Raw genomic sequence first — 14,442 nt, 5'->3', positions numbered from 1 at the left:
TCCTTGAAACTGTGATGTTTGTTCATCAGACTTTCAAAGTATCTTGTTTCCATGTTCCTACCAGACACAGATGAGGTGTGCCAGTTTGTCCCCCAAAGCAAACTCTTGCTGCGCTGCAGATCACTGACCTGGCTCTGACCTTGACATTTACTCTGAAGAGCAAATGTAATTCAGTTACTATAGCAGTGATTCACTTAGTATAAATTTTTTTTTTCTTAGTTCTGTTTCTAAACTGGTACTTAAAATAGACATCTTGAACTTGGGACTATATTTAAATTTGCCATTTTACAGACTGAACATTAATACTGTATATTTTTTTTAAAGAATAATACTGTTATCAACTGCTATTTTAATGTATTTTATGACTTTGTAACAAATGCTAATGTAACTGGCATCATCTTGTGGACATTTTCCAAAGATATCATAAAATAATAGTAATATGGTATTTTTGTATAGAAGATTCAGCTCACCTCGCTGAAAAATGTTAAAATCTGAAGAGTAATTTATGTTGATGGTAATGGCTATATATATTTGTACAGTTTTAATTAATGTCTCAAAGCTAAAAAATTATTTTGTGTTGCTGGAAGCTCTTACACTTCTTGACAGATATTAAAATTAATATGGTTAACTGGTGTGTTGTCCTTATACTTTTAAACAGGTTGTGAGATCAGTCCTGCACTGGGCTTGCGCTGGACATGGAACCTGCTTAAGTTTCTAGCTCTCGCTCTCCCTCTACCCCTCCCCGACTCACGCATGCTCTCTCTCATGGGTATGCTCTCTCTCAAACAAACAAACAAATCAGAGTAAGAGGCTTATTTCTCAACTGATCTAGAAGCCAAAGTAAGTAAATGAATATTTGGATAATGCAAAAAACAAAATTTATCTGATAGAGCTTCAACCAATAAGGAAAAAATTCATGTACTTCACAAATATATATAGCATTCATAAAAAGTTGACCTTATATTACATCACAAAGAAAATTACAATCTCCCAAATAAAGGAAATACATAAGCCACATTTTCCCCCACATTTTAACAAAACTAGACTATCACAATAATAAAAGGGTATACGCCCCCAAATTTTGTCCACTTAAAAATATGTTAAAAATATCGTTCTAAACAATGATTCAAAAAGGAAAAATAAAAACACTCTTTAGAAACGAACAATATGCCTCTGTATTAAAACTTGCAAAATTCAGCCAAAACAGGTCTCAGAGAAAAAAGTATACAATTGATCCATTTATGGAAATAAAAAAAAAAGCTAGGAGCAGTGAAGATATGCTGAATTTGAGCGTTTAACTTAAGAAATTAGAAAAAAATAACAAGTTTAAAATAAAAAAAGGATTAAAGATATAATTACAATATAACCAAATAAAATATTTCAGCCCAGGGGCAATAAGCATCTCTAGCATCCTGATCTTGATTTCTAATTCCATTGTCCAGTAAAAGGAACAAGGGCTTTCCGGAGAAATGGCTGATTCTAGTGCTGAGCATGAAACAGATGACACTGGAGAATCTTACACTGCTAGAAAGGAGCGAAGTTATAAAAAAATAAAAGCAAAGGCAATCAAGCAAAAAAAGCCTATGCTGATGGGCTGTGTCAAAGAGACATAAGAGTCAAATGGAAGAGCGCCCAGTGGCCAAAACTGCAACAATTTGAGAAAGAAAATTAATAAATGTTGTATTCCCAAAGTGGGAAATACATATCCTTGAGTCCATACTGATATAAATAAATGAATAATTAAGTAGGAGAGAAGAGACAAATCTCCTGTACAGAATCTCAAATAATTTGTGTAGATACTCTGCCCTTAAGGAGGCAGCATACAACTCCCCAGTCCTTATGTACAGAGTGTGTACAGTGACTTCCTCTCAAAGAGTACAGTAGGGACACAGGGGAAAAAAGAAATAATTTCACAGTGGAAAAGCCTGACCGAACACTACCTCAAGCTAGATAATCAAGGTCAAAGTCAACAATAATACATTCATATTATGTGACCTTAGGATTGAAAAAGACACTTGACCTCTGTGGCCTTCCTCCTAAAATTTTAGAACTCCAGTCTAACCATAAGAAAAACAGCAGACAAATTCTGACAGAAGAGCATTCTATAAAACACTTCATCAAAACTAGCAGAGTCATCAAAACAAGGCAAATCTGAAAAAATCATAGCCCAGAGGAGCATAAGAAGACACAATAACTAAATGTAACATGGGGTCCTAGGTGAGATTCTATAATAGACAAGCAATATTAGTTTAAAAACTTTGAAAATTTGAACAAAATATGGACTTTAACTAAGGTACCAACACTGACTCATTAATTGTAACAAATGTATCATGCTAACATATTAATAACAGGGAAAACTGGATGGGGGGGTATGTGGGAACTCTGTAGTATCTTCTCAAAATGGTCCCCAAAAAAACAAGTCTATTTTTAAAAAGTAGATTGGATCAGTCTATATTTTCAGCAAATATTTACTAAGTGGCTACTATGTACTAAGTGTTGCATATATGGTAGTGACAAAAGAGTCATTTTTCCTGACCACATTAAATAAACATGCTAAAACTGTATATTCACAAATTATGATGGGTGTTAAGAAAAAGAACAGGATGCTAGTGAGACTAAAGAAAAAATCTAAATGTTGAGAGAGAACTGAATGGTTCTAAGTCTAGGAATCTAAATATACTTGAAATATGCCTCTGCCTCTCAGGTAGAGAAATAATTGTTGGGCCAATTCATGAAAACAAGTTCTACTTGAAGATTAAAAGATAGTGAGGCTTAGGGGCGCCTGGTTGGCTCAGTTGGTTAAGTGTCCAACTTTGGCTCAGGTCATGATCTCCCCATTCATGGGTTCGAGTCCCGCATCAGTCTCTGTGCTGACAGCTCAGAGGTTGGAGCCTGCTTCAGATTCTGTGTCTCCCTCTTTCTCTGTGCCTCCCCCCCGTCACTTGTGCATGCTCTCTCTCTCAAAAATGAATAAATGTTAAAAAATTTTTTTAAAAAAGATAGTGAGGCTTAGACTTGAGTATTATCAATGGTATGGGAGAGAACAGAGTATAACTGATAATAGAAAGCTATTGGATTCTAGTGTTTATCTTCTTTCTTGCTGCTTTATAGAACTTGTCCATTAATTTATTATGTTTTTAATTGTCTTGGGTTTTCTAGATAGACATATATTAACCGTTGAAAATGTTTAATTTCTTTCTTTTTCCACTGTTAATTTAGACCCCATTTATTTCTCAGTTTTGTTGCTTTATCTAATGTCTCTAGAACAATGTTGATCTTGTCAGTAATATCAAATATATTTGTATTTCTAACTTTATTTAAAATTAAAAAAAATTTTTTTAATGTTTGTTTATTTTTGAGAGAGAGAGAGAGACATAGCATGAGCAGGGTAGGGGCAGAGAGAGGAAGACACAGCCAAAGCAGGCTCCAGGCTCTGAGCTGTCTGCACAGAGCCTGAGACGGGGCTTGAACCCACCAACTGCAAGACCACGACCTGAGCCGAAGTCAGATGGCCAACCAACTGAGGCCCCCAGGCACTCCTAAATTTTTAAAATTTTTATCTTTTTTGAGAGAGAGAGAGAGACAGAGTGCAAGTGAGGGAAGGGCAGAGAACAAGGAAGACACAGAATCCAAAGCAGGCTCCAGGTTCTGAGCTGTCAGCACAGAGCCTGACACAGGGCTCGAACTCACCAACTGTGAGATCATGACCTGAGCCAAAGTTGGATGCTTAACTGACTGAGCCACCTAAGTGCCTCATATTATTTTTAATTTTAACATAGAGCCATAGGACAAGATAAATGGTAGCTAATAAAAACCTAAGGCAGGTAATATTTGAGTGAATCAACAGAAGCATTTATAGTACTGTCAATTCATTTTGTTCAGATTGCTACCTAATTTTAAAGAGTTACCATTCGCCATAACTATACAATATCCTACAATAATCTTAATAGAAATACAAAGAACTAAATAAATATACCTCTAAAATATGAAGACGTTTAAAAAACTACATTCACAACCAGAAAACAATGAACAAAATGGCAATAAGTCCACATCTATCAATAATTTCTTTAAATGTAAATGGCCTAAATGCTCTAATCAAAAGACATAGTGGCTGAATGGATAAAAAAAACAAGACCCATCTATATGCTGCCTACAAGAGACTCATTTCAGATCTAAAGACACACACAGACTGAAAGTGAAGAGATGGAAAAGATCTTCCATGCAAATGGAAACAAAAAGCTAGAGTAGCAATATTCATCAGACAAAAGTGACTTCTAGGGGCTTCTGGGTGGCTCAGTCAAGTGTCCAACTCTTGATTTCAGCTCAGGTCATGATCTCATGGATTGTGAGATTGAATGAGCCCCGTGTTAGGCTCTGCGCTAATGGCATGGAGCCTGGTTAGGATTCTCTCTCTCCCTTCCTCTCTGACCCTCCTTCCCTGCCCCGCCCCGCCCCAGCTTGTGTGTGCAAGTGTGCTCTCTCTCTCAAAATAAATAAGCATTAAAAAAAAAATGACTTCTAAGACAAAGACTGCATTGTGGGGATGAGCACTGGGTGTTATATGGAAACCAACTTGGCAATAAACTATTTGTAAAAATAAATAAATAAATAAATAAATAAATAAATAAATAAATAAAACAAAGACTGCAACAAAAGACACAGACATTACAAAATGCTAAAAGGGTCAATTCAAGAAGATAAAGCATTTGCAAATATCTGCATACCCAACACAGGAGTACCTAAATTTATAAAAGAAATATTAACAGACATAAAGAGGGAATTGACAATAATACAGTAATAACAGGAGACTTTAATACCCCACTTACATTAATGGGCAGATTATTGAGACAAAAAAATCAGTAAAGAAACACTGGCCTTAAACGACACAGCAAACCAGACAGATTTATTAGATAATATACACAATGTTTCATCCCCAAAATGCAGAATACACCCTTTTCAAATGCACAGTGAACATTTTCCAGGATCACACTAGGCCACAAAATAAGTCTCAACAAATTTAAGAAGACAAATCATATCAAGCATCTTTTTCCAAACACAACAGTATGAAACTGGAAATCAATGACAAAAGTAAAACTGAAAAAAAAAAACCTCAATACATGGAGACTAAACAATATGCTACTAAACAACCAATGAGTCAACAAAAAACTCAAAGAGAAAACTCAAAAAATACCTTGAGATAAGTTAAAATAGAAATAAGACTTTCCAAAATCTATGGGACACAGTGAAAGCAATTCTAGGAGAAAAGCCCAGAGTTAGTGAAAGGAGGGAAATAATGAAGATCGGGATGGAAATAAATGAAATGGAGACCAAAAAGAAAGGACCAATGAAACCAAAAGCTGGTTCTTTGAAAAGATAAACATAATCAATAAATCTCTAGCCAGATTCATCAAGAAAATATGAGAGAGGGACCAAATTAAATCAGAAATGGAAAAGAAATGACAACGGACACTACAGAAACACAAAGGATGGTAAGAGATGCTACAGTTACACACCAACAAACTGGAAAGCCTAGAAAAAAAATTAATTACCAGAACCACATAACCTTCCAAGACTGATACTGAATAAAGAGAAAATATGAAAAGATCAATTACAAATAATGAAACCAAAACAATTAAAAAACCACCCAAAACAAAAAAATCCAGGACCAGACAGCTTCACAGATGAATCCTGCCAAACATTTCAAGAGTTAGTAACTATCCTTATCAAATTATCCCAAAACACTAAAGAGGAAGGAACATTTCCAAACTCATTTTATGAGGCTAGCCTAAACCAGACAAAAACATTACAAAAAAAGAAATTGTAGGCTAATAGCCCAGATGAACAAAGATAAAAAAAAAAAAAAAAAGTTCTCAAAAATTATCATCAAACCAAATTCAATAATACATCATGATCACATACCATGATCAGGTGGGATTAATGCCAGGGATGCAAGGATGGTTCAACATCCTCAAATGAATCAACATGATACACATTAATAAAACAAAGGATAAAAACCATATGATCATCTCAATAGATAACAGAAAAACCATCTGACAAAATTCAACATCCATTCGTGAAAAACACTCTCAATAAAGTTGGTACAGAAGGAAGGTATCTCAACATATAAGGTCCACATAAGACATCCCACAGCTAACACCAACATTCAACAGCAAAAAGCTGAAAGCTTCCTCTAAGGTAAGGAACAAGACAAGGATGCCCACTCTTGCCACCTTTATTCAACATCGTTCTGAAAGTACTAACCACAGTCGTTAGGTAAGAAAAATAAATACAAATACAAGAAATTGGAAAGGAAGAAGCAAAACAATCTTTGCAGATGACATGATAACATATATAGAAAACGCTAAAGACTCCACCAAAAAACTTATTAGAATAAATGAATTTCAGTAAAGCTGCAGGATACAAAATTAATGCACAAAAATCAATTATACTTTTATACACTAGTAATGAGTTGTCAGAAAAAAAAAACTTAAAAAAACAATGCCCTTGGGGCACAAAGTTGGTTAAGTGTCCAACTTTGGCTCAGGTCATGCTCTCATGGTTCGTGGGTTCAAGCCCCACATCAGGCTCTGTGCTGACAGCTCAGAGCCTGGAGCCTGCTTCAGATTCTGTGTCTCGTTCTCTCTCTGCCCTCCCCCACTTGTGCTCTCTCTCCCTCTCTCTCAAAAATAAGTGAGTGTTTAAAAAAAATTAAAAAACAAAAACCAAAAACAAAACACAACTCCTTATACCATTGCATTAAAAAGAATAAAATACCTAGGAATAAAACCAAAGAGATGAAAGAGCTGTACTCTGAAAACTATATGACATTGATGAAAGAAACTGAAAATGATACAAATAAATGAAAAGATGTATTGGGCTCAAGGGTGGAAGAATTACATTGTTGAAATGTCCTTACTACCCAAAGCAATCTTACAGATTCAATAATGCAATCCCCATCAAAATAGTAAATGCAATTTCCACGGAACTAGAACAAAGAATCCTAATATTTATATGAAACTACAAAAGACCCTAAACCGTCAAGCAACCTTGAGAAAGAAGAAGAGAGCTGAAGGTATCATGCTCCCTGATTTCAAACTATTCTACAAAACTATAGTAACCTAAACAGTATGGTACTGGCACAAAAAGAAACACATAAATCAATGGAACAGAACAGAAAGACAGAAACAAGCCCACACATATATGGTGAATCAATGAAACAGGAGGCAAGAATAGACAATGGGTAAAGGACATACTCTTCAAAAAGCTGTGCTGGGGAAACCAGATAGCCACATGCAAAAGATAAAACTAGACTACTATCTTGTACCATATACAAAAATGATGTATACATTCAAGATGATACATTGATAATACATTCAAGGCGGATTAAAGACAAACATAAGACCCGAAACCACAAAACTCCTAGAGAAAAACTTAGGCCGTAAGCTCTTTGACATCAGTCTTAGCAATATTTTTTGGACCAGTTTCCTATACAAGGGCGACAAAGGCTAACAAATAAGTGGGATGACATCAAACCTAAAAGCTTATGCACAGCAAAAGAAACCAACAAAATGAAAAGGCAACCTGATGATGGAGGAAGATATTTGCAAATCATGTATCTGATTAAGGCATTAATATCTAAAATATATACAAAACTTACACAGCTTAATATTAAAACAACAAATAACCCGATTAAAAAATGGGCACAACTTGAAGAGACATTTTTCCAAAGTTACAGATATGGCTGACAGACACATGAAAAGATGCTCAACATCAATAATCATCAGGGAAATGCAAATCAAAAATCACAATGAAATATCCCACACCATCTCACACACATGGCTAGCACCAAAAATAAATAACAAGTGTTGGTGAAAATATGGGAAAAAGGGAACTCCTGAGCACTGCTGGTGGGAATGTACATTGGTGCAGCCACTGTGAAAAACGATATGGAGGTTCCGCAAAAAAATTAAAAATAGAACTACAATATGATCCTGCAATTCCACTTCTGGGTACTTACACAAAAACACCAATCTAAAGAGATACATGCACCCATATTTTCACTGCAGCATTATTTACAATAGCTAATGGGAGCAACTTAAGTGTCTACTGGGAAATTAATAAAGATGTGGGGGGGGGGATGTATACATATACACAATGGAATGTTACTCAGCCAGAAAAAACAATGAGATGCTTGACATTTGTGACAACATGGCTGGACCATGAGGATATTATGCTAAGTAAAAGAAGTCAGAGAAAGACAAATACCATAGTATTTCACTTGTATGTGAAACCCAAAACCACATAAAACAAACAAAACAGAAACAGACCAGGGGCACCTGGGTGGCTCAGTAGATTAAGTGTCCGACTCTTGATTTCAGTTCTGATCATGATCTCACGGTTGGTAGGGTGGGCAGCCTGCATGGGTTTGTCTCTCTCTCTTCCTCTGCCCTTCCCCACTCACATACACACTCTCTCTCAAAAACATTAATTAATTAATTAATTGAAAAATAAAAACAGACTGGGTCGCCTGAGTGGCTCAGTTGGTTAAGAATAGACTTCAGCTCAGGTCATGATCTCATGGTTCATGAGTTTGAACCACCCCCCCCATCAGGCTCTTTGCTGTCAGCACAGGGCCCACGTCGAATCCTCTGTCCCACTCTCTCTCTCTCTGTGCCCCTCCTCCACTTATTCTCTCTCTCTCAAAATAAATAAACCTAAAAAAAAATCTTTAAAAGAATAATAAAAACAGACTGAGCTACAAGAAACAAATTATTAAGTTACTGGAGGGGCAGGGTCCTGGGGGGGTGAGGGGAACAGATGAAATAAGTGAAAGGAATTCATTGGTAGAAACTTCCAGTTATAAAATAAGCCATAGGGACATAACGTACAGCTAAGGACTATAGTCAATAATACAGTAATAACTTTTTATGTTGATAGATGATAACTACTCACAAGGATCATTTCATAATATATCACATCACTATGATGTACACCTGAAATTAATAGGATACTGTATATTAATTAAACTTCAAGGAAAAAAAACAACATTCTTGGGTTGAAGAATAAATAAATATTTAATATTTTAAAGCTTTCAATTCCTCCAAATTTACCTATAATTTAGTGCAATCATAAAAAAAATCCCAAGTAAATTTTAAAAATAAAGAGGTAATTCTAGGGGCAACTGGCTGGCTCAGTCAGAAAAGCATGCGACTCTTGATTGTGAGATTATGAGTTCAAGCCCCATGTTGGGTATAGAGATTACTTAAAAATAAAATCTTTCTTTTAAAAAAGCTAATTCTAGATTTATCTGGAAAAAATAATATATTAATAGGTCAAAAAAATCTGAAGAGTAACCATGACAGATTGCACTACCAAGTATCAAAATACATATAAATAAATCTATAGCGATTAACACAGTTCGGCACTGAGACTGAGATAAGCAAATCTATGGAAGACACTAGAAAATTCAGAATTAGTCCCAAATATGGAAATTCAGTACATGGTGAAGATGGCATTTCAAAGCATGAGGGAAGGATACATGACCTGAATAAACAATACTGGGGGTAGTGGGTCTTTTGGAGAATGTAATTCAGAAAGATCCCTAATTTGCAACATCACACAAAAACAAAATCTAAGGGCAACAAAAATAGAAGCCTAAGAAATAAAACTATGGAAGTACTGAATGAAAATAAGAACAAGCCTTTAAAAAATTGTTTTTTTTATGTTTACTCATTTTTGAGAGAGAGTAAGCAGAGGAGGGGCAGAGAGAGAGGGAGACACAGAATCTGAAGCAGGCTCCCAGCTCTGAGCTGTCAGCACAGAGTCTGATGCGGGGTTCGAACCCACAACCTGTGAGATCGTGAACCTGAGCTGAAGTCAGACACTTAACTGATTGAGCCACCCAAATGCCCCGAAAATAAGAACAAGCTTTTATACTATACAGAGTCACACACCAAGAAATACAAAAACATGAACAAAAAACAGAAAGAGAAGTTCACAGAAAAACTACATATCACTGGTCAATAAACATAAAAAAATGTTTAATAACTTATTAAATAATTTAAATTAGATATTTTGCCTTAGATCAAGGGGTTGCCAAACTATGGTTAATGACTCAAACATGGTCCATTGTGCCTGTTTTAATGCAGCCAGCACGCTAGCGATATTTTTGTTTTTGTTTTTAATAAAAATGGCATGGCTGAAAAAAAATAAGTTTACTACTTCATGCTATGTGAAAATCATATGAAATTCAAATTTCAGGGTCCATAGAGTAAACAGCCATGCTTGTTTATGTACGTTTCTGGAGGGTTTTACTGGACAAGGGCAGAACTGGGCAGCTGGGACAGAGATGGCATAGCCCACAAAGTCTGAAATATTTACTATGTGGGCATTTGCAGACTCCTAGTTTAACCTGTCAAAGCTTAAAGGTCTGACAAGACATGACTTAGCAAACATGGGGGTACAAAATCTTACACCCATTGCTGTTCCAACTCTTCTGAGAACAACTAAAATTTTAAATCCTCATCTGCTTGGACTCAGCTTTTAGGAAGGTCACCTATACATTCATTTGCGTGGGTACACTGCGATTTAGATGGGAAGGTTCCTTGGCTCAGCATTAGCACCAAAAGGCTTTAAACAGGGTACTTTTCTATCAGTAGGAGAAAGGTGAACTAGGTACATCGCTACGTCCAGATACGAAAAGTGGTGTTAACCCTCCTACACTGTTGGTGGGAACGTAAACTGGTGCAGCCACTCTGGAAAACAGTGTGGAGGTTCCTCAAAAAATTAACAATAGAACTCCCCTATGACCCAGCAATAGCACTGCTAGGAATTTACCCAAGGATACAGGAGTGCTGATGCATAGGAGCACATGTACCCCAATGTTCATAGCAGCACTCTCAACAATAGCTAAAACATGGAAAGAGCCTAAGTGTCCATCCACTGACGAATGGATAAAGAACATGTGGCTTATCTATACCATGGAATACTACATGGCAATGAGAAAGAATGAAATCTGGCCATGTGTAGCGACGTGGATGGAACTTGAGGGTGTTATGCTGAGCAAAGTAAGTCAGGCAGAGAAGGACACATACCATATGTTTGCACGTATAGGAGGATTAGGAGGACCTTAATGGAGGACCGTGGGGGAGAAGAAGGGGGGAAATAGTGGAGGAGAGGAGGGAGGCAAACCATGAGAGACTCTTGAATGCCGAGAACAAACTGAAGGCTGATGGGGGTGGGGGGGAGGAGAGGGGGGTGATGGGCATGAAGGAGGGCACTTGTGGGGATGAGCACTGGGTGTTATATGGAAACCAACTTGACAATAAACTATTAAAAAAAAAAGTGTTGTTAAATGTAGTCCTGTGTAGGAAAGAAGTAGAGTGTTTATGCTGTGCACTGCTTTATATCAACAATAACCAAAAAGGAATACATTTATATGATAATATTGCACAGGAAATAATAATATATGCAGGAAATTCCTGGGCCAATAAATAAGGCATAACAACGGTTACCCCTTAAGCTGAGAGCTTAAGGGTCTGAGATGGAAAAAAAAAACAATTTTACAGTTTACCCTTCTGTCTTGCACGCATTCTTTTCTTTTTAATTAAAAAAAATTTTTTTAACATTTATTTATTTTTGAGAGACAGAGTACCAGCTGGGGAGGGGCAGAGAGAAAGGGAGACTCAGAATCTGAAGCAGGCTCCAGGCTCTGAGCTGGGTTCGAACTCACAAACTGCAAGATCATGACCTGAGCCAGAGTCAGCCGCTTAACCAACTAGCCCACCCAGGCGCCCCGCGGGCATTCCTTATCACAAGAATATTTTGCTTCAATTCGAAACCCTGCTAACTATGTAATACCTAATTTTTGTAATTTTGGAGAATAAAGCAAAGTAACAGATCTGAATATGCAAAAATGCACAGACACTATACAGAGAGTTAAACGATAGGCAACAGGCTGGGGGAAAAAACGCAATAAACAACAAAGGATTCGTATCCATCAAAAATGGAGAGCTTCCACAAATAAGAAACAGAACTCAAAAAAAAAAAAAAAAATGAAGACAAAAATGGTGTTAGTCCAAAGTATTTAATTTAGGGTACCAAGGTCATCTAGATACGACCTCTGCCTTTCAGTCCCATGTCCCGCTGTCCTGGTCATACCACGAAGTCCAAAGTATTTAATTTAGGGTACCAAGGTCATCTAGATACGACCTCTGCCTTTCAGTCCCATGTCCCGCTGTCCTGGTCATACCACGACTTGTTGCCCAACTGTGTCAGATAGCATCATGCCTCTGAGGCACTGTGCACATTTTCCCCTCCCGCAACATCGGTCAGTCCTTGTTTATGAATTCCTCACTCTTCAAGGGTTGGCTCAACCACCATGTCTTCTAGAGTCCTTAAACAGAACTGACCATTCCGCGTGTGTGTGTGCGCCTGCAATGTCTGTCTACCTCTATTAAGCATTTATTTCTGGGGGCGCCTGGGTGGCTTAGTCGGTGAAGCGACCGGCTTTCGCTTAGGTCATGATCTCGCGGTTCGTGGGTTCGAGCCCCGCGTCGGGCTCTGTGCTGACTACCAGCTCAGAGCCTGGAGCCTATTTCAGTCTGTGACTCCCTCTCTCTCTGACCCTCCCCTGTTCACGCTGTCTCTCTCTCTCTCTCTCCTAGAAATAAAAAAAAACAAAAACAAAAACAAAAACAAAAACTAAGCATTTATTTCTGTTATGGCCTCTGGTGGTTTAGATTTTAGTCGTCTCCACTATGTTCCCAGAAGGCAAGCCATAGCTTGTTGTTTTCCTTCTAGGACCCGGCACAATCCTAGGACAGGGAGTACTGGGGAAACTGCAAGGGGCAAGAGAGGTCCGGCGAGGGCCCCACCTGGCCGGCTGGGCATTGAAGACCATCCCACCCCCTCCCACCCCAGTGAGCGGGCAGCCTCACACGTCCCAGAGCTGACCGCTGGGACCACACAGTTACACAGGGATCCACTGTGGACCTAAATAAATCCCCGCCCCCAGGGAACCCTGTTACTCAGAATCTGATGCTAGGGCCCCTCCACTAGAACTGAAGGTGGCTACACTTGGTGGAAACACTCTGTAACTGATGAAAAACTGAGGCCGTTCAACACTGTGATTCAAAATCCCATTGAAGGCAGCCTGGACGGACGGCAGCTTTGGACGGCACGAGTCACCTGCATACATGCGTGTGTGGCGGGGCGTGAATAGAGAAGGCAGAAATATAGATGATTAGTAAACACATCTATCCGTATTTCAAAAGGCTATTTATCAAAATGATCACAGAAAGCCTAGCTTTGAATCCAAAATGTCTGATGAATAAATATAGAATGAGTATTGCTTGTCCTCTTTTTTTTGAATAATCTTTTTCTGTGCCTCTGCTCTTAATAGTTCATAGGATTTGAACACCTGGGGAACAAGTCAGAACTGATGTTCACTTCCACCTGATCCTTACAGAGCAGGGTTTTGGGAAAAAAGCATTAAAGATAAAGGTTAGCTCTGTGAACACACACAATACACACCTTGCTCTGTGCTGCTCAAGAGAAGCCCTGGGCCTGATCTCTGTACACTCACCACAACCAGCTGTTTCTTTCCTCACAACACATTTCCATAAAAATGAATTTTTAAAATATCAAAAACATAATGCAATGCTCTGCCTACTTGATTTTATCTATTTTCCTTTGAGACTGTAAAAGACTAATGTTTGAGAAGTTCATATAATCTGATTCACCAGTGCATGAAATCCTATCACACACCAATGAACTATTTGTAAATGGATTTGTCTTCCTAATTTAAAGCATGAATTAGGTAGAACTATAGAATAAGGCGATTACTGACTAGCCAGGAATTATGCGGCATTTTAATTTAATCAGTGTGCTTGCAAGTATGCAACATCAAGCACCAACCCCTTCCTATCTAGAAGTAGTTATTAATGGCAGCATGCAAGAAAAAGACATGAAGTCTCAGTAGACCAAAAACTTAATGACTTAGTGCTGTAATGGGGCTGTCCAGAAACCTTGTTTTGAGCCCAGATCCATTAACAGTAATGTGCAGTCTCGGGATACGGTACCCTGGTCACACCCGCTTGTGCAAAGCTCTAGGCCTTACGGCTGAAGAACAGACGCAGGCAGAAATGTCAAAACCACGTCACACAAAAGGAGGATGAGAAACCCAGGACTCCTTTCGAAGAGTTTAAGCAAACACATAATACTGATTAATAAGTGCCTGTATTACACTATAAACACAACCGATACAATTAGGGAGAAGTAGCAAATATCCCTTTTCTTTTTAAAGGGGGAAACTAAAGTAAGAAGTACCAGATGGAGTTAATTCTCAATGCTGGGGGGGAAAAAAAGTGAAGTGAAAATGTGTCAGTATCCAGTTAATGTGTGTGGAGACCTAATTAGGTTAATTCAAATTTCCCAAAGGTC

The 14,442-nt window shown here is 37.8% G+C and overlaps 1 protein-coding gene across 1 annotated transcript in view; it reads left to right on the top strand.

The window, feature by feature from the left end:
• MAK (male germ cell associated kinase) overlaps nucleotides 1-764 on the top strand; it is a 46,042-nt gene extending 45,278 nt beyond the window's left edge. Inside the window, exon 15 of the transcript XR_013336544.1 lies at nucleotides 659-764. The gene's annotated coding sequence lies outside the window, so the exon portion shown is untranslated. The remainder of the gene's footprint in view (nucleotides 1-658) is intronic.
• Nucleotides 765-14,442: the final 13,678 nt, after the last annotated feature.

This window comes from Crocuta crocuta, unplaced genomic scaffold (genome assembly GCF_008692635.1).
Source record: "Crocuta crocuta isolate KB4526 unplaced genomic scaffold, BGI_CrCroc_1.0 scaffold24, whole genome shotgun sequence".
NCBI classification, from domain to species: domain Eukaryota; kingdom Metazoa; phylum Chordata; class Mammalia; order Carnivora; family Hyaenidae; genus Crocuta; species Crocuta crocuta.
Note: the sequence above shows the minus strand (reverse complement) of the source record. Positions and strands in the feature narration are given on the sequence as shown.